We start from the raw sequence: 24,135 nt of genomic DNA, 5'->3' as shown, positions 1-24,135 counted from the left end.
GTCTGTGTATGTGACGGAAAGCTACATGCTAAATAGGGTTTTCAAAAAGAGATTGTGCGTGCGAGATAGAGAGCGATGTGCGGCCTTGAGGTGTGCAGAGGCCGGGTGAGGGTGTCAAAATGTGTGCGTTGATGCATGTGTTGCATGCGATCGTGCGAGGGACGGACGAACTGAGAGAGATGGTTGTTGTGTTACGGATGCTCCTCTCTCTCTCTCACACACACACACACAAGTACAAATAGAAGACCGTTCTCTCATGTATACACAACGTATCGGCATCTGTCTATGTTTCACTCATGCATGATCATTTGCACATTCACACCTCTCTATGTTTCTACCACACACACACCGTCTCCACATTGCCCTTCCACCACAACACACATATGGGCACATACACACGTCCTCTCTCAGTCACACACACAAAATCAGTATTAAAAAAACTAGGGCGCACCTAAAATGTCCAAATCCAAATAAACACAGACTGGAACTAAATTCAAATATATGGAAATATTGTAGCGTCAAGAACTTTTCCAGGAAAAAAAGTTGAGTAATATTCGGGGATTGTTTTCACACACACAAAAAGGTTCGGTGGATGTCCTTCGAGCGCGACATGGTGACGCACCGTTCGATCGACCGCACGGCCGCGGTTCACGCGCTTGCACAGGATTCCGTATTGTTGCTGTGGTAACTAATATAAGCGCTGCCTCAGTCTAATGTTTACGTGTACTAGTACGGTTTTCTTTTAAGTTTGACCAATCCTATATAAAACTAAACTAAGCTCCCATATGCGCACTATTCAATATGCCACCGCCACCGTTGCGCATGCCGGCGCCCGCCTGCTCCGGCCAACCATTTCTCGCCCATCACCGCCGTGTCGCCGCCATCCCTGTACCATGAAGCCGAAGGCTCACCCGCTCACGTGTCTGCAGTCCCTCCTCGCGATGCCACCGCACTGCCAAGCATGCGAGCAGCTGGTGGAGCCGCGTCTATGCACGCAGCGTACGAAAAGGAGGACGAGCGCGTGCTCCAGCACGCCGGCGAGGAGGAACTAGCGTGTCATTGTCGTCTCCGCCCGCACGGAGGAGGCGTGCATGGTGGCTATCGTGGCGGAAGCCGGTCGCGCCCGCGCCAAGCCCGCAAACCGGGTGCGGATGTGGAATCTACCTTCGAGACCTTGAATTCCACGTGGATCCTGCAATCTGAAGGAGCAATTTGGGTTAGTCGACTCTTGTGAGCCGTTGGATGCAACATGGATGGCTAGAAGGGCTTCTTCAACCTCCGAAATTGATGCACTGTTCATCTTCTCAGCCCGCCACACGCCTAACCGCCTGCCGCCGCCGCCCCGCCCTCCCCTGAACCGCCTGCCACCACCATGCTCCCCCACCCCCGCCATCCGTTTAACCCCGAGCACGATCCATTTTTTCCGGCGAACTGCATTCCACACCCAACACTCATAAGATAGATCATGGGCACCCTGCCACCCTAATATAGATAATGGGGTAGCTTCTCTGCCGTCTTCTTCCTTCGCTCCGTCGAACTTCTTTCACAAATCGACTGACCCAAATTATACTACTAGTATGAACGTATTAAGTATAGTAGGAACAGAAGATACGAGCAGTAGTACCAACTGCAAGAAGAACAGTAGTAAGACATAGTACTAGTACTACTGTATGTACTAAAGAGTTCAAATAATGAGAAAGAACATAAACATAGTTCTGATGGGGGCTCAACACAACACACCCCTGAAATAAAACTAAGCAACTAGTCCGTTTGACACTGTAGTAGAACCAGCATGAGCGATGGCACTGCCACCTTACTCGGAGTCTGAGTCCACGTCCTCGACTTCATCCTCGTCCCTCTTCCTCTTCGCCGCCGCTTCTTTGCTTGAACCGGACACTGGGCTCTGCTTCTTCATTCAGCCCTTGTAGATATTTAAACAAAGGTAGGCATCCATTGTTGTGTACAAGATGTGATCTTCATCTATTGCCTTCGACTCCCATGCATAATGAAACTCGTGGTGAGGTTTCTTCAGTTTAGCGTACGAAGGATCAATCATGGCTGCTGCCAGGGTCAGCATTGAAGGCTGAGGGGAGGACACCAGGCTTGCCTTCTGGAGATCGAAGGGCTGGCCTACAACGAGGCCTATCCGCCAGGACATCCCTGTCGTTCCTAAAGTCTATAGTAACGAATTTCACTCTTTCGTCCTTGAGGAAGTTCTTAAAATCCTGGCACTCAACGTCGGCATGGCATATGTGGTAGACCAAGCACACGTTATCTATGCAAACCTGGATCACGGCGGGCTTCTTCTTCTCTGCCTCCTTTAGAATCTTCTCGCTTTCTAGGACTGTGGTGTACTCAACATCTAGCCCAGCGACCCACTCATCCTTTGAGTTTTCGAACATGCTTCTGAAGAGAGCAAGGCATCCTTTCACCGTCGCGAATCCACGGGAGTAGATGACGATGAACTCATCGCCGGTGATGGATCTAACCTGGTACTCAGCGGCGACCATGGAGATTTGGGAGGCCATGGATTTTGGAGGAGCGTTAGGGGAAGTTGAACTGGTGTAATGTGAAAGGATGGGACGACTGGGAGAGAACTATTGTAATGTAGAAGACGGGGACAAGTAGGGCATGCGAATGGTGTGGGGTTGTTGGCTTGCCCGGTGGATAAACGGCTGCAAGCCCCCAAAAAGTTCTCGAGTACTATGCGGGGCCCACTAGATGTCATGTCTACTGGACCCATATCATAGGCCTGACGGTATAGCTTCTGCCTGTTCGCACGCCATGCCGGCGCGTGGATGTAACTTCACTTAATTCCCTCAATCGTCACGCCTCCCATGACCTTCACCTCCCTCGTGCGGTCGTGCCCTTTGAGACTTCGACTGGCTATAAATGAGCAATTTTTTTGCCTACTCCGCATGCATGATACTCCCTCAGGTCCTTTTTACTTCCGTCAAGCGTTTGCAAAGTTTTTGACCAAATTTATACTAAAAATATCAATATCTACAATACTGATTATAATGAGTATAAAAACTACGTTTTATAATGAGTATAAAAATATTGATTTGACATTGTGAATGTTGATGTACATTTTTCTATAAGTTTGGTCAAAGTAGAGGTACATTGACTTCAGACAAAACTTAAATGCACAATGCAGACTAGTTCCTCCGTCCAGGTGCGTGCCATGTCCTATCTAGTCATCACAACAAGGTTAGCTATTAGAGTACCACTACCTCCCTTCTAGTTTAAAGGGCTCGATTCAAAAATTTCATCTACTCTTACCAAGATAGAGGTGGTGGAATAGTTTTTGTAGTGGTTTCTAGAGTCTGGACTCCATCTTCAGGAACCTTCGCCGCCCCTGGCAAGAATGCAAGGAGATGAACCAGAAAGGAAATGAGGCTGGAATGAGTAGTTCCATATTTTATACAGTGGCAGAGGTGGGTAAATATCTGCTATACAGTACCTCCGGTGGCATGGCCATGTCTCTATGCACACACATCTTAGCCGTTGGTTCCAAGTAGATCGAACGACTCACGTTGTCCAGAGGCAGACATACCATCACCACCAACTGAGATTTTTATAGGAGTGGTCATGCATGCATGTGGTGTAATTAATGCATCAGTTTACACAAATTTTTGAGAAAAACGAGAGTACTAATTAAGTACTTTTGCAAACTACGGAATTAGTTCCACCATTCATCATCTACTTTGGTTGAAGAGATTTTCAAATTAATCCCTATAAACCGGAAAGGAGGGAGTACCACATTACCACCACTATGGCCAGCCTTAATCATCGCATGCAATAATTTAGTGCACCTTGAAATCTGAACGCCTGCTTGACTCTCCTTCTCCCTCCAGCAGTCCCACCACTCCACCCTGTGTGGAATAAATCTGCATGCATGACTCTCCTCCCCCGCGCTCGTCCAATCTGTTGTGACCAGCAATATTTCCACCCCCTCCCTCACCCGTAATTTACTCCAACAAATATGCCCACATAGCTGCTTCAGTTACTTACCTATAGGTGCATTGGGTCACTGACATGTGGGCCCAACAGGCATCTGGCCCACATGTCAATGACGCAACTAGACCTGCAGTTAAGTCAATGAAGCTCAGTCCATATATTACGTAGGTGTGCCATTGCTCGCTATAAATACTGCGCCTCCCACGGCATTCGGGAGAACGCTCACGTTCATCGCTATCTCATCCCCCTCCCTCTCACGTCGACCACCATGGAATCCCCCCTCCAAAGCCCTAGGCGCCCCTCGCTGCACCGCGCGGACGGCCACGCGTCACCGTTCCGTTCCTCGCCGCCACTACTCGAGGAGGACGCATTGCCGTTCTGTTCCTCGCCGCCACTAGTCGAGGAGGACGCGTCGGTGTTTTGCTCCTCGCCACGACGCATCGAGGTGGATGCATTGGCGTTCCCAATCTCGCCAGCATGCGCGTAGGAGGACGCATCGGCTCCCCGCTACGAGGAGAACGCCGCACCGCCCGCCGAGCCCCCCCAGCCTTGAGGAGCTTTGGAAAGAAATGGATGTCACCTTGTGGGAGGCTTTGCCTTCGATAGAGCGCGCCAAAATAGAGGCGGAGAAGAAGGCCGAGGAAGAGAAGCGTGCCGTGGGGCAAGCTGCCTGGCAGGCCTATCTCACGTCCGAGAGAGTCAGGCAATTCGCTCTTTGGCAGAAGGCTCGTGCGAGGGCCGTGAGGGTGGTGGAGGACGCCCGTGCCAAAGCCCTGCGTGCAGTCGGGCCCAAGCGCCTCATCTACGCTTGGCGGTACATGGACCGGGTGCACGCTTCCAGCAAGGAGGAGTACCTGTTGGCGCCGGATCACCACACCGGTGAGATCGCGCTCGCCCGCCGGCAAGCCGCCAATCAGCACCTCGCGAGTTGCGAGGCTGAGGAAGAGGCGTTGTGTCGGCGCACTGGGAAACGGCCGCGCACCAGGGCACTCATGGCGCGCCGCAAGAGCTCTTGCGAGCGTCGTGGATTTTATTAGGAATATAATTTAGTTTCGTAAGGCGATCTCATTAGTTTTGGGACGTAAATGATAAATCCCGAACGTTCGGGAATTATTAGCGTCTTTAATTAGGTATGTAAAAGGAAAAGTTTGGAAACCTTGTGTATCCGTACGCATTTTGTAAGTACGTGCATATGTCACATGCATTAACATTTTATCAGTTAAATCTTTGGTCAAAATTTAGCACAAATTACAATGGTGACGAATAAACCAGGACGGAGGTACTACTAGTACTAGTAGTTTAGAAGCCCAAATAAATGAGTGAGACGCATTAATGTTACTCTCCACTGTGACTAGTCTTATGGGAAAAGCTGGGGAAGAGACGACTTATTTTTAAGCCGCCAAAAGAATTGGCCCTAGGAGTAGTAGCTAGGGATACTAGGGATCGAGTGTGCGAGATGAACTGAAGAAAGTAAATGCAGAGAGATGAAATGCAAAAAAGACGGAGGGATGTGATGGTTGCTTGTCCGTTTATTTTACCAGGCCACTTATTACTGGGAGTGGTTGGGTTTTGTGATATGATGGCTTTACTGCCACGCCACGAGTGGGGTGAGACTCGCGTGCAGCGCCGCCCTCTACACTAGTACTACATCGGTCGTGGTTTATTAGTCCCCCATTGAATTTGACTGAATATTTAACTGACTAAATGTTAGTGCATGTCAACAAAAACTATATCGTTGGATTCGTATTTGAACATAGTTTTCAATGATATAATTTTAGGTGACATGCATCAGCATTTATCGTACTATATATAATGTTAGTTCAATTTTTGGTCGTACTAATCTATAGTAAGGTGCCCGTGCGTTGCATGGAATAGTGAAATGCATTGATCGGGGAGTTGTTTATTTTGACAAAGGATGTGGGGGTCATCTCATGTGTAACGGGTATCGATAGGTTTCTTCGGATATTATTTCATCTCTAGAGCTCACAAACATCAGGGTGAAATAGATCAAAAAGTATCTTTTGCAAACAAAAGCGTTCAACTATTCAACCTGCATCCAAAACTTGTGAAGAAATAACACTTATTGTGCTTTCCAAGAAATGATCTTTAAGAATTAGTTTTTGAGTATCGATTGATATACATGTTGGCTACAGATAACATGGCACTTTCTTATAGTCAATAGTTGGCTATACTATTAAGTATTAACCATGCCCTTATACACCTAGATGGAGGGATTAAATCAGGATGACTTGGAAGGGGGCAGAGGAGATGTAAGAAATGGTACATCATAAGTCTTTCACCAGTACTGCAGTATAAATTTCATACATGGAAGATTCTAGACTAAACCAGAAATTGATACACTTTTATTCATGCGCGATACTCCAATAGAGCAAGATCATGCATGGAAGTCTCCACATGCTTAGACAGTGGATTACATTGAGTGAAGACTAATGATCGACATTTAACTTGGTAATGCATATGTCCAGGCGAGCCTCCTTGGAGTCCCCGTGCACCACGTTGGGGGCCAAATCATACCATGCGTTTTCCATGTCCACATCAGCGGGAAGGTCCCAGCTCGGCACAGTCGTAGTCAGCTTGATGTAGCCAGTGTCGCCGCCCACGTACCTCCGAGGGGTAGTAACAGTGAGCACGCACCCGTACATCGACCTCGTGTCAGTGTCAGTGTGAGCGGCGTCGCCCCTGACGCACACTACAGAGACGGGGCGGCGGCCTGCGCGGGCCTCGCCGGTCCCCACGATCAAGAGGAAGACGCTGCCGTCCTCCTCCGAGACTAGCAAGCGGCGGTGATCCTCCAGTGACTCTGGCACGGTCAACGGGTAGCACGTCTCGTACTAGATGTTCTTCGCCGTGGGCCAGTAGTGATAGATGGACAACTGCGTGAGGTGTTGCACGAAGTCCGCCGGCGAGCCCCAAAATGGCATCGGGCACTCATAGCAGTAGAAGAAGGGCTCCTTGGAGGCATCGACCAGGCCGTCCATCAAACGGGAGTGGCTGTAGGGGACGGTGCGCCAGTTGAATATATGAGGAAGTTACTACGAGATTTAGTCTGAATAAGCACAAAATAAATCAGGACGGCTATAACAGATATTAAACTAATCATGTGGACTAGCATAGTAGATGAACAGATCGAATCTAGGACACATACTAGAAACATGAATTCTACCACGATTTCAAACAGGAAGGACAGAAACACATACGGTGCAACGGGAGCAGCACCGTTGGTGTTGAGGTTGTCGCCCATGTCGTTGAGGAAGAGGTTGCCGAGGTCGGGGAAGAAATCGTCGTCGGTGAAGTCGTCGCTGCCAGCAGTCGCGAGAGTGCGCTCCCCAAATTTCAACAACGCCCGCCGAATGGAGCGTAGGAGGGAGTGGCTGTAGGGGAGGTTGCGGTGGCCGAATGGGGCGCAGAGGTAGCACACGAAGCAGTAGATGGTGCTCCTCCCTATAGTCTCTATCTCTACTCTTATCTCTATCTCTACTACTCTTCTTTCTTTTTTATAATATACTAGTAGCTGTCAAATCGAATAGTACTGCGCCGCCCGCTGCACGCCCAACTAAACACGCCTCCTTGCCTCCATCAAACCCCTCCGTTAAACCTGCATGCAAACGGAGAAACCTACTTCGGCCCGTGGGAGGAAATTTGCTGGTTGCCGTTGGAGAATAATAGAGTCATGTCCAATCCATTTGAGTTAATTGCATGGATGCTTCTCCCTCTATAAAAAGTTAATGGCATCCTTAATCTTGTATTCTAAATACTCTATGGGTTCCACTGTCAGTAAAGTGTACATGACTTGCAGGCTGACTACAGATTCGTACAGAAAGTTAAAAAGAAACAAATCCATCCTTAATCTTGTATTCTAAGTACTCTGTGCGTTCCACTACCAGTACAATTGCGAAAGAAGTATATATTAAAAAAATATAAAAAGCTAAAGTTTAGGACAGAATTCGAACTCAGGTCATCGCGCTGCGAGCATCCGACCCGGACCAGTACACCAGGTGTTCGTTGTGGATGATGCAAGAGATAAACCTTTATAACAATGAGCCCATCCATTGCAACGGATCCAAAGTAGAATAATACATATTCACAAATTTGAAAGAAAACAGTTTAGTTTTGATATACATATCACCAGAAATATCTTATGTTTCACTCCAAATATATTCTTTGGGCTGTTTTGATGAGATAAGGGAGGAATGTGGTTGGTTTGAAGATACTAAGGGGTTTTGTGTAAACTAGAGCAGAGAAGTGGGAATTGTTGCAAAAGGCCACAACTTACATCACAGCAGTTAGATGCAGATCTAATGGTCAGAAATGGCGGATGGCAGACACACCATCATCACCAACTTATATTCTTATAAAAAACCGAGCTGGTGATGATGGTGTGCCTGCCATCCTGCAATATAGACCGTCCCATCTATATCTGACGGATAGAAAGCAAACTATGACAATTTTGCAAAAAGATACCCGCACCACTCTCCACATTTGTAGATAAGGGCTTCCCTCGTTCATCTTCGTCTCCCACGAGATAAATAGCTCGTATAAATGCATCTTCATGTTCCATGCAACGCATGGGCCTCTTGCTAGTTGGAGTATATAAGTATAAGTAATATAGGAGTAGGAGTAGAGGAAAAACCGAGTTGGTGATGATGGTGTGCCTGCCATCTTATAGTATAGACCGTCCGATCTATATCTAACGGATAGAAAGCAAACTATGACAATTTTACAAAAGATACCCGCACCTCTCTCCACATTTACAGATAAGGCCTTGCCTCGTTCATCCTTATCTCCCACAACCTCATTGCCGAGCAATTAAAAAAGGAAGTCTCTGGAACAATCTGGCATGGTGGTCGCTGCCGTGCTGTTCATCCCCATGCCTCTGCCCGGTCCGACCACCAGTCACCACCACGCCCCACTCCTCCTCACCTTATTTATCATCTTTCTCAAGATATCATTTTTTCGATGAAATGGTCGAGATACCATGTTCCCGATAAAATTCTTAAGATATCATTAGTTTTTACACATGGGATTACTCCTGCATGGGTCAATCACAACAGGTGTTTTGTAAAAAAATGCATCTTGATGTTCCGTGCAATGCATGTGCATCTTGCTAGTTTTTTTGCATATAATTCCAAACACCACGTAGACACGGTCTTTGACCATTTTACAACTATGTTAGTATCATTGTTAGTGGTCGTCCTTGGATGTTCGGAGCTCTTCTAGCTCTTTGGTAGTTCGTCTTTTGCTTCCTGTTTTCTCGAATACTTTGATGTATCGTGAATGACTTTCAGGCTTGGTTTCCCTTAATGGAAATCGGAAGGGGGGGACCCTTCTTTGATATAAAAAAATCATTGTTAGTGGTCAGCCGGTGTAAGTTATAGCCCCGGGTGTTTTAACCTTTTTTAGTAATAATATCTGGCGATTTTTCGCCACAAGCTCAATCATGGCGAACCCCACGTAACCGTCAGATTTCCATTCGATGGTGGCCTGTTTTTAAGCCATAGTATTTGACAAAACCACCACCCGTACACATGTACTGTAACTGCCTCGCGGGCGTTTGCAACTGCCATGTCTGCCATCGAACGTTCGCTGGGGATTGGAGATAGCACCGATGGTGGTTCGTAGTCATTCCACGCTCGAGCATTGAAGTTTGTAACTATTTTAGGTTAGAATATATTAATCCTCCGGTGCTAGTAGTAGAGCAGAGTCCTGCTCCACTACTACTCTAGTCAAGCAAGTTAGGGCATAGTAGTAGGTACTGTAGGGAGTACCAGTACTGTGATCACTCAAGCAAGTTGTCTGGCATCGATATGACCCTACGCTGCTGGTACGTGTCTCGTAAGTCAAGCGGCATGCTGTAGTCATCATCACCTGTCCACTTCCCGCAGCACATATTCGCTTCTCCTTCCTTGTCCGCACATAATCGTCCAATCTACCATCCCCGCTAAGGCGCCTCCCCCTCTTACGAAACCCAAGCACTAATAATGGCAGAACCGAGCAGCGTCCGCCGAAAGAGTGGCTGGAATTCGCTCCCCACAGAGGTAATCAAGCTCATTGTTTCGCGTGTGGACAATCTCAGTACCATGCCGCTCGCCGCGTGCTCGTCGGGGTTGTACCATTTACTCAAAGCCCTCAGGCCGGAGCTTTTTAAGCCAGCTCCTTGCTTGCTGATGCCGCTTGATCTTCAAAAATGGCGTGTCACACAGCATAACGATCGTAGGGTGGCGAGCATCAACCCTCTTGACTGCGATCGAATCCCCTTCACCCTCAACTACATTAACGGTATGTACTGGGTCGGCATGAACACGTCTTGGATGGTGCTCGTCGACGGTGGCGGCAGCTGGATGCTCATGGAGGTCTACACCCGGCGATTGATCCCCCTTCCTTCGATTAACACTGCACTGCTTTGGCACCGCAGCCCAGAATACTCGGAATCTTACAGTAGCCCACATGATACCAAGTTTGATTTGCTCAAGGTTGTAATCTGCCAAGTGCCCACAAGATGTGCGAATTATAAAGACTTTAGGCTAATTGCGTTCTTCAACCGCGGTCTCGCCTATCTGACAGGTCATTGCGATAAGTTGATAAATCTGCACGTCCATCGCAGGATCATACATCCTCCATGGTTCTCTGATGCCATTGAACACAAGGGCTTCATTTACGCTGTCGACTCCTTCTATGGCTGGACGTATTGCTGGCCTACTCCAGTCATCGCTGCAAACGGCTGTTACAGCGGTATGTTACTTTCCTATGATATCATGATGGCTTGCTTATATTACTGTCAACATTTACTAAAAATATATTCATGCTCATAACATGTTGTTCTTAAGATTGACTACATTAAGAGCCCTTCTTTATTTGACTCCAACTTGATATGATGTTGTAGGCCGCCTGGTGTCCCTACCCTTCCTAATCCTAGAACCTTTCAAAGAAAAGGGGCATGGTAGTTGCAGGTGGTTCCTGGATCGATCAGACGACGGCAAACGATTGATGATCGTTCGCACGTACCAGACGTGTTGTTTCGCGGAATACAATCACAGTCACTGCAAGGGCTTTGAGTAGGATCCCAGCTTCTCTGGGCCTTCAGGAATTTTTAACTGGAGGCTGGTAAGTAGCCTTGGTAAATACACTCTCTCTTTCTCGGACTGAATTATCCGATTAACCAGGAGATAACCGACGGCAAGGATCATGATGGCAGCGCGGTTTCATTCATCAGGCAAAACTGTGTGTACACAGCGTACCATGCATCTCTGCATGCACCATACCCTGATATGTGCCGCCACGCTCTGCAGCCCAAAGTACGAGAGAGGGTCGCAAGTATCAGACTTTGACCTGCTGGCTGGAGTTCCCCCCGTCAGGCACCCATCTGGTTTAAGCCGTCAGCCAATCTCCACAGCTTAATAAATAGTATCATCTAACTGAGCCATTTAGTTAGATGCGTACACTTGGTGTAGTAGGATCTTTATTTAGTTTGATGCATACACTTGTTCTTTTTTGGTAGCCCTTTTGTAATGATAGCTGATGTTTGGTTTGGAAGAGAGAGCTGCGTCTTTACTCTTCTGGCCTGCTTACTGCTTCTGTTGCACCCCCAACCCTGGTTGCTGCTGCTGTTTTCAATGTACAATCAGTAGTATATTTTGTCTATTGGTTGAATAAATATGTTGTTAGAACGGCAAACACAATGTTTTGGAAGTCGTTGCACGGTCCGATCCTTTAGTGCCCCGTACCGTACGTAGCACATACTATTTTTCGAAGGAACACATTTTCCACTTGTTGATAACATGCAGCCCACTGATGAAGGCCCAATAGAGGAGCCCAACTTAATAGGAAGGGAGGCTCTCACATGAATCCGGCCCAGGTACATGCTCATGGTCCCCTAAACATAAATAAGTAAATAAATAAATAAATAAAGCTAAATGCTCAGGCACCAGTTCTTTATATTCACGATTTAACAGGAGGATACTATTTCCTATGATAGTGTCGTTACATTTAGTCGATATAATTCTTAGGCAAAGATAGCGACCAGTCTTCTTTCTCCCACCTTTTCTTCCTGCAACCAGCGGACCCATGCAAATCGTAGTCAACGTCGTAAATAGTTCCGGTCCATTTTTATTTTTCAATAAGAATGTCCAACCCAGCCCAGCACATTGGCGACAACACTTTATCCTCCGCCTTGGTGCACTCATCGCGGCGCCGCCGTCCGGCCCTGTCAACATAGTGAATCGGGAGAGGACTGTAGATGTGATTATGACAGTACGGACCCACCAGGTCCACTCCCGAATACAAGCAAAGCGCCTCTTTTACTACTCAGACGCACCCCTCGTTTTTTACTCTAATCCACCCTGCTGATATCTGGGACCCACATCATTTTCAACGTATAGTCAATTAACGACATAATTGCCCAATTTTTTTGGAGGATTTGTTCGGAGTGGTAGGCTATAAACTGGGTTGTGCGGTCTCTGTGGCCCGTCTAACAACATGACCAGCCCAGTAGTTCTTTCTTTGGGAAAATAGGTAGGCCACTATTTCTTTTTGAAGAATACCCAAGCTACGCCTATTTGTTTGCTCCTACTTACTGGGCTGCAAATCTTTCAAGACGAGAGGGACGCATTCTGGCCTGGCCAAAGAGTTTGTCAGTGTCTGTTAAAAGTAAATGGGAGAATTAGTTTCTTTGTTTTGTTTTTTCTTCACTGATATTTTATATTTCATTGGATTTTAACATGACATAGTACTAATTTATTTTTAAATTTGTTTTAGTATGGCTAATAATTTTTGGATTAGGAATATTTTGTTCCCCAGCAAAAAATTGCGAATTATCAAAAATTTCGCACATTTTTAGTTCAATTTTTTAACCCTGGTACAGACCAGAAAATGGGCAGCAATTCGAAAAATGGAAAATGGGCTGCAATAAATTCCATATGAATTAGAAAATGAGTAAAAATTATAAATATAATAGCAAATGGGCTGTACATGCCACAAATTTCGAGGCTGACTTGTTTACGCAAGGCTTTGTCAGTCAACACACGATTCTAGCAGCAGTGACTATTGGATGTCCATCCAACGACCGACGTGCTTCTTCAATCTTTGATCTTCCTGCTCCAGCCGCCTAAACCAGCGCCGGCGGGAGTGCCTGCTCCCTCCTCTTGTGGCCCGCTATCATGCCGCGCAGGCTTCACCGGCCCACCCTACTCCCTCCGCTGGCCTGGCCACACGCAATAAACTGCCTCCTTATTACGCGAAAAAATGATCTCTCCCACTGACATCTGGGGCGCACCGGTTCAGAGGCTGACCTGTGGGCTTACTAAGTTGATGCGTACGCAGGGCTTTGTCAACTTAGTCAACAAACGATTCTAGCAGCAGTAACCGTTGGATTTGAATCGAATGGTCCTGCTGTTTCTTTAATCGCTGCTCTTCTTGCACCCGCCGCCCAAACAAGCACTGGCGAGACCGCCCGCTCCTGCCTCCAATGGCCGGCTGTGCTGCCATTGAGGCCTCACCGCCCCTACTACTCCCACCGCTGGCCAGGCCCTGCGGTGACGGTAGGCTCACATCACGGTCGAACCAGTGAACCCTCATACTCCTCTCCGCGTGGGCATCCACTGCCGTGTCTTCCCCGGCTCCGCGTCGTCCCCTTCCTAGGCCTCGCCATCGTCCACCGCCCTGGTGCTCTCGGCGCGCCGTGGTCAACGTGGTCAACGAACGACATCCATCGGACGTGGACTTTACGTGGAGAGGCTGATAGCTGGGTCCACAGCCGCACGCAAGGAAATGCCTCCTTATTACGCGCAAAATAATGATTCCTCCACCTGACATCTGGGACCCACCGGAAGGGCCTTTGTATTTCAAGAAAAAAACGTTCCCCCTGCTGACATCTGGGACCCACCAGCTATATCTTCGCACGCAAGGAAGTGCCTCCTTATTACGCACAAAAAAATGAATACTCCCCCTGCTAGGTGGGACCCAGCTTAGTGGGAGGCTGACATGTGGGCCTACTAAGTTGACGGGGACGGAGGGCTTTGTCAACTTAGTCAGTATGAACGATTCTAGCTCCAGTGACCGTACAATGTCCATCCAACGGCCGTAGTGCTTCTTCAACCTCAGGTCTTCTTGCTACAACCGCCCAAAGCAGCACAAGTCGTGCCGCTTGCTCCTGCCTCCCGTGGCCGGCTGTGCTGCCATGGAGGCCTCACCGCCCCTACTACTCCCACCGCTGGCCAGGCCCTGCAGCGACGGCAGCCTCACACCACAGCCGAACCAGTGAACCCTCGTTCTCCTCTCCGCGTGGGCATCCACTGCTGCGTCTTCCCCGGCTCCGCGTCATCCCCTTCCTAGGCCTCACCGTCGTCCACCGCCTTGGTGCTCTCGGTGCAGCGTGGTCAATGTGGTCAATGACCGACTTCCATCGGAAGAGTACTGTACGTGGAGAGGCTGATAGCTGGGTCCACGTCCGTAGCAAGGAAGTGCCTCCTTATTACGCGGAAAATAATGATTCCTCCACCTGACAGCAGGGAACCACTGGACGGGCCACCGTATTTCGCGAAAAAACGTTTCCCCCTGACTGTTGGCACCCACCATCTACATCTTCGCACGCAAGGAAGTGCATGATAGTCGGGACCCACCCGGTCGAAGTGTACGTAGCGTTGTCATTCTGGTCGCGAAAGTGTATGTACATACTGGTCGATCGGTCTGTTTGCAGGCTGCAGCGATGAACCATGGCCGTGTAAGGAAGGTCACGTGTCGTAGTAGAGGCGCGCATGTAGCATGTACATGTACGTACATCGACCAGGGTGCTAGAAAGTAAATACGACCACGTACGTACATACGGGAGGGGTCTCGAACGCCTACTCGCACATACGTACAGCCAGGGCTCGTGTACATGGCTGGGTCGGAACAGAGAAACTGCATCGTCATCGTGATCATGGGGAGGCAACAGAATGCGTCGTGTTCATCGGGAGGCAATAGAACGCGTGCTGTTCATCGGGAGCCAACCGGCTTGGACGGAACAACCGATGGAAACAAGGCCTGGCGTACCGCAGAACGGAGGAAACGGCCTTGTGTTCGACCGGCCACGGTCGAAACGGGATCCTGTTCATCGGGAGGGGTCTGGCGTACCGCAAAACGGAGGAAACGAACCTCCTATGGTCGAAACGGGGTCCTATTGCTCGGGAGGGGTGTGGCGTACCACAAAACGGAGGAAACAGACTTGTGTTGGAGCGCTACGGTCGAAACGGGGGTCCTGTTCATCGGGAGGGGTGTGGCGTACTACAAAACGGGACTGGATATTGTTCATCTCCACCGTCGACCTCCTCCAGCCTCCACGGGCTACTGTTCATCCACCGTCGACCTCCTCTAGCCTCCACCTATGACTGTTCATCCACGGGCTCCTGTTCATCCAGCCTCCACCGCTCCTCCACCGGCTACTGTTCAACCAGCCCTCTCCACGGGCTCCTGTTCAACCACCCCTCCATGGGTTACTATTCATTCAGCCCTCCACTGGCTACTGTTCAACCAGCCCTCCACCGACTACTGTTCAACCAGCCCTTCACAGGGCCCTGTTCATCCACCGGCTCGATCGATCGGGGTACTGTTCATCCAGCGGCAATGGCCTCTACTACCACGGGGTCCCGTTCATCCAACCCCCCACTGGGAACTGTTCATCCAAACCCCCCAACAACGCTCACTGTTCATCCAGAGGCAGCATCGATCGGCTTCAGTTAGCAGCTGTAGCGAAGGAATCACTCGGGTTTAGTTAACAGCAAGGGATCGATCGATCGCTCGGGTTCAGTAACGCGTAGCCTGCAGTGCAATCGCTCGGGTTCAGTTAGAGCCCAACGCCTCGCACACATGCGCGTACGTACGAGAGAAACGTGCTTCGCTCGGCCCCGACCACCCACCGTAACCGGGAACTCCCCGATATTTTCCTCGCCGTCGCTTCTCCACAGTTTTTTCCGTCATGGACGGCCCAAAGAATGTCATGCAGCTGCGTCTCCAGCCCGCCCAGGACGAAAATCCCATTTTCTGTCATGAACTTTTGTCATAGAAGTAGGACCCCACCACATCTATGATGATACCGGGTTTTGTCACAATTATCATCATAGAAGTGTCATAAGCATGACAGAAAAAATTCGTTCAGCCCAAAATGTCACGGATGTGTCTTCTTTTGTAGTGAACCGCGTTAAACTAATGCTTCCGCTTTTGGTCTACAAGGGTACGTGGACACACTCTCCCCCTCTGTTGCTATGCATCTCCTAGATAGATCTTGCGTGAACGTAGGAATTTTTTTGAAATTGCATGCTACGTTCCCCAACAAAGAGTGCCTTCCTCAACGACAAAATTGAAGAAGAAGTGTATGTTGTCCAACCTCCTGGTTTTGAAGATCCAAAGCATCCTGATATGGTCTACAAACTCAATAAGGCACTGTATGGCCTCAAACAAGCACCTCGCGCTTGGTATGACACACTCAAAGACTTCCTGAAGAGCAAAGGCTTCAAACCTGGTTCACTAGAGCCCACTCTCTTCACGATGACATATGATGGAGAACTGTTTGTATGCCAAATCTATGTGGATGACATTATCTTCGGATGTGCAAACAAGAGATATAGTGATGAGTTTGGGCATATGATGCATGAGCAATATCAGATGTCCATGATGGGAGAGCTGCATTTCTTTCTTGGTCTTCAAAACCGTCAACTGAGAAATGGCATCTTCATATCTCAAGAGAAATACCTCAAAGACTGCCTGAAGAAGTTTGGAATGCAAGACTGCAAAGGGTACACGACGCCAATGCCAACCAAAGGTCAATTGGGCCCCGACGACAATGGTAAAGAGTTCAATCAAAAGGTATACCTCTCCATGATCGATTCTTTATTGTACTTATGTGCATCTAGGCCAGATATAATGCTTAGTGTTTGCATGTCTGCCCGATTCCAAGCAGCACCAAAGGAATCGCATCACCTCGCTGTGAAGCGAATTCTTCGATATTTGGCTCACACCCCAACGCTAGGATTATGGTATCGAAAGGGCTCAGAATTTGATCTAGTTGGATTCTCAGATGCTGATTATGCTGGTGACAAGGTTGATCGCAAGTCCACATCAGGCACATGTCACTTTCTTGGACGATCTCTTGTTTGTTGGTCTTCAAAGAAGCAAAACTGTGTATCACTCTCCATCGCTGAATCTGAATACATTGTTGCTGGATCCTATTGCGCTCAGTTTCTCTGGATGAAGCAAACTCTCAAGGATTATGGCATCAACATGAAGCATGTGCCACTTTACTGCGACAATGAAAGCGCCATCAAGATTTCCAACAATCCAGTTCAGCACTCGAAGACAAAGCACATTCAGATCTGTCATCACGTTCCCAGAGATCATGTCATGAAGGAAGACATTGATATCATTCATGTCAACACTGAAGAGCAATTGGTAGATATCTTCACGAAGCCCTTGGATGAGAAAAGGTTTTGCAAGTTGCAGTGTGAGCTAAATATCTTAGAATCGACGAATGTCCTATAAATGGACACACATCCTAACGCTTATGCATGTTGATGACTTAGGTGCGCAACACACAAAGTAACATATATCTTCAATTCATGAAGACTTACCCTCTAAGTGTGAATACATTAATGTGGAATTTGACTTCGGAGCGCCACGATAATTGTGCGCTAACCCCACCACCATAGTCTGAGTCTAATATTTCCTATACGGTGGGTAACGCCACCACCATAGTTTCTTGAGGATTTTCATTTGGCGTCATGATTGCATTATCTTCATATTTGGTTTGTCTTCAACATTGGTTTGTCATCAAGGTTTATCTTCACAATGTTTTCTTGGTCTTCTCTGATATATATATATATATATATGTGTGTGTGTGTGTGTGTTTGTGTGTGTGTGTGTGTGTTTGTGTGTGTGTGTGTATCTGTGTGTGTGTGTGTGTGTGTGTGTGTTTAGTCCTCTACAACATTCACTTATAGCTATGTCTTCAATTTGCTATCTTCCGAACTAAGTGAATGTGATTGGGCCCTAACCCCTTCTGTGCTTATCCCTCAAATTATCTCTGTCTCTTCATATGCATTCTGTTGACACGTGTCGAATGTCTCCACTCTGTCCTTGTCAGCTGAAGATACAGAGACACACATTAAAAAAAATTAATGCTCTGATCTCTTTTGCCTGAATACCAGAGAAGCCGGAATGACCACCTGACAAACTAAGCGCATGTGGGATCGTGGCTCAACCCTCGATAGTTGCATGCCTGCCACGTGTCCACCAGATGTGAACCGACAGGGGCACCTGCGTAATTGTGCTGCGCTGCCCCTTCTCCTTATAAATATTCCACCACCAAGCAGTCATTATCTCTTCTCCCACCTCGCCATCTCGCTCAAACCCTAGCATCACCGCCAGCTAGCCTCAATCGACGCCGGGGACGAAGCGCTTCGCTGCCGCAACCTCTCTGACACCGTCTTTACGCCCGCCGCGGACTTCGTCTTCTCCGCCGCCGCCGTAGGTGTCTTCCGCCGCCAAGTTAGGGCGCGGGAGATTGGACTGCTCGGCCTCCTTCCGCGTCATCTAGCAGTTCATCGTGCGGTAAATAAAACTCGCTTTTTACCGCTTATTTGATCCATTGAATCTGCCCACATCTTCCAAAAGTGGTTTATACACTTGCAAATCGATATCCTCTATTTGTGCATCTCATAACTTGCAAGTATGTTCACTTATGCATCAAAACTAGTTAGATTCCTCACTTGTACCTATTCGTGGATTCGTACAAATCTGGAACCAACTCACATCGATTAGTGAATGTCTTCGCACTATGATGTCAATGTCTTCAAACTGGTTTATCTTCAAAATCTTCTGAGAATGCATATGACCTCTTCCCCTTCCGTCGCATCTCTAATGCTGTCACAGGTACATGTCTGTGGGAGAATCCCTTGGTTCTCATAGTCTACATTCATTTGCAGAATTCTGATAGCATCACATTGAATCACCTGAAGCCAGCTCTTGTCTAACAAGCAGATTGAAGCCAAATACTGTCGTGAAGCCTTTCAGTCAGAATCCAATGGCTGGTGGCAAATCTGCAAAGAAGGGTGGCAGGCAGTGCTGGGGCAACACTGCTATGGACTTGCCACCAGATATTTATGAGCAATACAAGTCTGACCCATAGGAAACATATGGAGAATGCAATACTCGAGTCAAATGGATTCGAAGATATTGGGCAGAGCAATGGTTTCTGTACAACTTCGTCACAAATGAGTATGCGAAGAAGAATGCAGTGAGGCCACCATGGGCCGATATTGTGTACAAGAAGCTGCAACCTGATGACCCACAAGTATAGGGGATCAATTTTAGCTCTTTTCAGTAAGTAAGAGTGTCGAACCCAACAAGGAGCAGAAGGAAATGACAAGTGGTTTTCAGCAAGGTAATGTCTGCAAGTGCTGAAATTGTAAGTAGCGGAGTAGTTTGATAGCAAGATAATTTGTAACGAGCAAGTAACGATAGTAGTAAGAAAAGTGCAGCAAGGTAGCCCAATCCTTTTGAGTCAAAGGATAGGCCAAAACGGTCTCCTAAGATAAACAAAGTGTTCTTGAGGGTACACGGGAATTTCATCTAGTCACTTTCATCATGTTGGTTTAATTTGTGTTCGGTACTTTGATAATTTGATATGTGGGTGGACCGGTGCTTATGTGATGTTCTTACTTGAACAAACCTCCTACTTATGATTAACCCTCCCGCAAGCATCCGCAACTAAGAGAAAAGTATTAAGAATAAATTCTAACCATAGCATTAAACTTTTGGATCCAATCGGTCCCTTACGGAATAGCGCATTAACCGGGGTTTATGCTTCTGTCACTCTCGCAACCCATCATCTAATTGCTACTCCACAATGCGTTCCCTTAGGCCCAAATATGGTGAAGTGTCATGTAGTCGACGTTCACATGACACCACTAAGGGAATCACAATATACACACTATCAAAATATCGAACACATATCAAATTCACATGATTACTTGCAACATGATTTTTCCCATGACCTCAAGAACAAAAGTAACTACTCACAAATAATAATGATGCTCAAGATCAGAGGGGTATTAAATAGCATATTGGATCTGAACATATAATCTTCCACCAAATAAACCATATAGTAATCAACTACAAGATGTAATCAACACTACTAGTCACCCACAAGCACCAATCAATAGTTCCGGTAACAAGATTGAACACAAGAGATGAACTAGTGTTTGAGATGAGATGGTGCTGTTTAAGATGTTGATGGAGATTGCCCTCCCCAAGATGGGAGAGTTGTTGGTGATGATTATGAGGATGATTTCCCCCTCCGAGAGGGAAGTTCCCCCAGTAGAATCGCTCCGCCAGAGGGAAAAGTGCTCCTGGCCAAGTTCCGCCTCGAGGCGGCAACGCTCCGTCCCGAAAGTCCTCTCCTTATTTTTTCTAGGTAAAAATGACCTATGTACCAGAAGATGGGCACCGGAGGTGGGCCTAGGTGAGCACAACCCACCAGGGCGCGCCTGGGCTCCCTGGCGCGCCCAGGTGGGTTGTGCCCAGCTGGTGGGCCCCCTCTGGTAGTTATTTGCTCCAATAATTCTTAAATATTCCATAAAATATCCTCGTGAAGTTTTAGCTCATTTGGAGTTGTGCAGAATATGTAGCCTGATGTAGCTTTTTTAGGTCCAGATTTCCAGCTGCCGGAATTCTCCCTCTTTGTGTATACCTTGCATATTATGAGAGGAAATGCATTAGAATTACTCCAAAAAGCATTATTATGGATAAAAAATTATAAATAACAGTAAGAAAACATGATGCAAAATGGACGTATCAACTCCCCCAAGCTTAGACCTCGCTTGCCCTCAAGCGAAAACCGAAATCGAAAAACATGTCCACATGCTTTGAGTGAGAGGTGTCGATAAAAACAAAATGCGGACATAGAAGCATCATGTTGATTATTATAACAGCAACAAAATTAAACATATGACTTTTATCATATACATCTCATGAATAAGTAACAATTCATCACACAATCGAAGTATGAAGAAGAAACTCTATTAAAAACCAACAAACTATGTTCTCAGTCAACTTTGCAACTACAATTCATCATCTTTTCAGGAAGGGTCACATATCGGAGCCTTTAGGCAACTCCACATACTCAACCATCATATAGTCTTCTATGATTGCTAACAATCACCGCGTACACATGAGCAAAACATTTCAACCGGACACATATGAAGATAGGGGCTTATATTTTCGCCTCCCAATGTACTCACCTCAAGGGTGATGTCAACAATAATAACACATGCTATCTATATTCAACTGGACATATGTGCCTAGATCTTTCCTCGCCACATAATGCTTGCCGAAGGAGAAAAATAAAAAGGAATAGAAGGAAAAATTTGACTCTTTGCATAAAGGTAAATACATAAAAGTAAAAGATAGGCCCTTCGCAGAGGGAAGCAGAGGTTGCCATGCGCTTATTTGTTTGTATGCTCAACCCCTTAGTGCAAAAGAATGTCACGTTGCATTGCACCTTGTGACAGCGACCTTTATTATGCAGTCTGTTGCTTTTATTCTTCACCATCACAAGTTCATGCAATGCTCAATTTTCTCTTACACTAAATGCTCTCACACTTCTAGAAGCAAATTTTATTGCCTTTTTGCACCGATGACAACTTACTTGAGGGACCTTGCTCAATCCCTAGGTAGGTATGTGTGATGCCCCTGACTCGACCGTACACTAATCATACACGCAAACGTGTACGATCAAGATCAGGGAGTCACGGGAAGATATCACAACACAACTCTAGACACAAATCAAAATAATACAAGCTTCATATTACAAGCCAGGGGCCTCGAGGGCTCGAATACAGAAGCTTGATACACAAGAGTCAGCGGAAGCAACAATATCTGAGTAGAGACATAAGTTAAAAAAGTTTTGCCTTAAGAAGGCTAGCACAAACATCAACGATCGAAGAGGCAAGGCCTCCTGCCTGGGACCTCCTAACTACTCCTGGTCGTCGGCGGTCTCCACGTAGTAGCAGGCACCCTCGGGTAGTAGTAGACGACTGGGGTGGCATCTGGCTCCTAGGATCCACCATCTGGTTGCAACAACCAGAAGGAAGAAAGAAGGGGGAAAGGGGGAACAAAGCAACCGTGAGTACTCATCCAAAGTACTCGCAAGCATCAGATCTAAACTAAGTATGCATTGGTATCAAATGGAAGGGCTGTATCTGTGGACTGAACTGTAGAATGCCAGAATAGAGGGGAAAGCCTAGCCTATCGAAGACTAGCATCTTCAAGCAGCTCCAAGCATCTTGCAGCATGTAGAAGAGTAAAGAATAGCAGTTTATAATTAACAAGCATGTTGTAGCATTAATGCCCAGAGATTCTTCCTCGACTCCCTGCGAGAAAGCAATCCCGGAGCCACATATCCATCACATATCAAGTATCCATTTATAGTTGAATAAGATCAGTATACAAGTCTGAACGTCCATTACCATGGATATGGTATTCGAATATATATCTTCCCTGCAGGGATGCACCACATTACCCAACACGCCCGATCACTTTGGCCGGACACACCTTTCTGGGGTCAATGCCCGGCCTCGGAAGATCAACACGTCGTAGCCCTACCTAGGCTCAGTAGAGAGGTCCCCGCCGGTCTACATCCTAAGCACTCCGAGGTCTCGGCCTATCGCCCGTTGCACTCCGGGTCGTTGCGAGCAGGGCGGACCAGGCTCCACCACTACAGGATGGTGCCGGCCCAGCCGTGCCGCAATGCTGAACTAGACGTCTGACAAAGCTTCGGCTGATACTGCGACGTCGAGGCCCAAAACTATTCTCGCGTGGTGGTTAGTGCATATAGGCCAAAGGCCAATTCAGAACAAATACCCAAACCTGTTAGTGCATTAACAATTAAAGTAGTGACGGCTGTCGGGACAAGTCCGGAGTTACGACCCCCTCCTGGGTGATAGCGCTAAACAGCCACCGCCACCGTCACATCGAACGGGTGCTCTCCGGGCCCGCCCGGCTTTCACAACGGTCTCAAGTAAAGTCAAGGTAACTGTGGGTCCAAACATCAAGGGGAAAACCCGAGGAATCACCCTCCTTGGATTCCACTCGATGTAATCATCAAGGTGAACGTAAGAGGATCCACCCTCGAGGTTCACACTTGAGGTGTTGCACGACAGAGCCGTAACGGAATGGTGAAGGAGGAAATCACCCTCATTGACCACGACCAAATAGCTACACTACAGAGATCTCATCAGGAGTGATGTATGAGGTTCCACCCTCGGCCCTTGATGGTAACCCTGCAGAGTCGAGCAACAAAATGGGCGTCATGTGATGTGAGGTGTCAAGCTCTGGTCGTCGATCACGTTGATCGAGTCGTCCAAGATGAAGCAGGGGCAACAAGGACAAGGAGGGGGTCACTGATGGATCACTAACCAACCTATACTAAGCAGTTTAGGATAAGCAGGTAGGTAACAACAGTAGGTACAAAAGCAGGCTATGCATCAGAATAGGAGAAATCAATAATAGTAGCAAAATCTAATGCAAGCATGAGAGAATGGAATGGTCGATATCGGGATGATCAAAGGGGGGGCTTGCCTGGAAGCTCCGCTGAAAGGGAAGAAGGGTCGTCGTCGACGTAGTCGATCACAGGGGCATCAGCAACGGTCTCAGGGTCTACCGGAGAGAAGAGGGGGAAGAAACAGTAAATACAGAGCAAACAAGTGCAATACTATGCATGACAAGACAATAAGCAGCGCTAGAGGTGAACTAATGCAAGGCTACACGATACCGACGAAGGGGGATAACATCCGGGAAAGTTTTCCCGAAGTTTGGCATTTTTGGACAAATGATACGGAGGGGGACGGTTGCAGGTTCGCTATGCTAGGGACGTGTGACAGACGAACGGAGGGCGTATTTCGATTCGCCTCGTCGTTCTGAGCAACTGTCATGTATAAAACTTTTTCATCCGACTTACGTATTAATTTATATGATTTTCCAAAGTTTTAACACTATCCTGAAATTATTTTAATTCAAATTAAATAACAAATGGCTATGTGCACCCAGCACTGTGTACACAAAAGTGTACACAGAGGATGACATGTGGGCCAAGGGGATCCTAGTTGACCAGTCAACGTTTGACTGGTCAAC

This window comes from Aegilops tauschii, chromosome 1, assembly GCF_002575655.3.
Source record: "Aegilops tauschii subsp. strangulata cultivar AL8/78 chromosome 1, Aet v6.0, whole genome shotgun sequence".
Taxonomy (NCBI): domain Eukaryota; kingdom Viridiplantae; phylum Streptophyta; class Magnoliopsida; order Poales; family Poaceae; genus Aegilops; species Aegilops tauschii.
Note: the sequence above shows the minus strand (reverse complement) of the source record.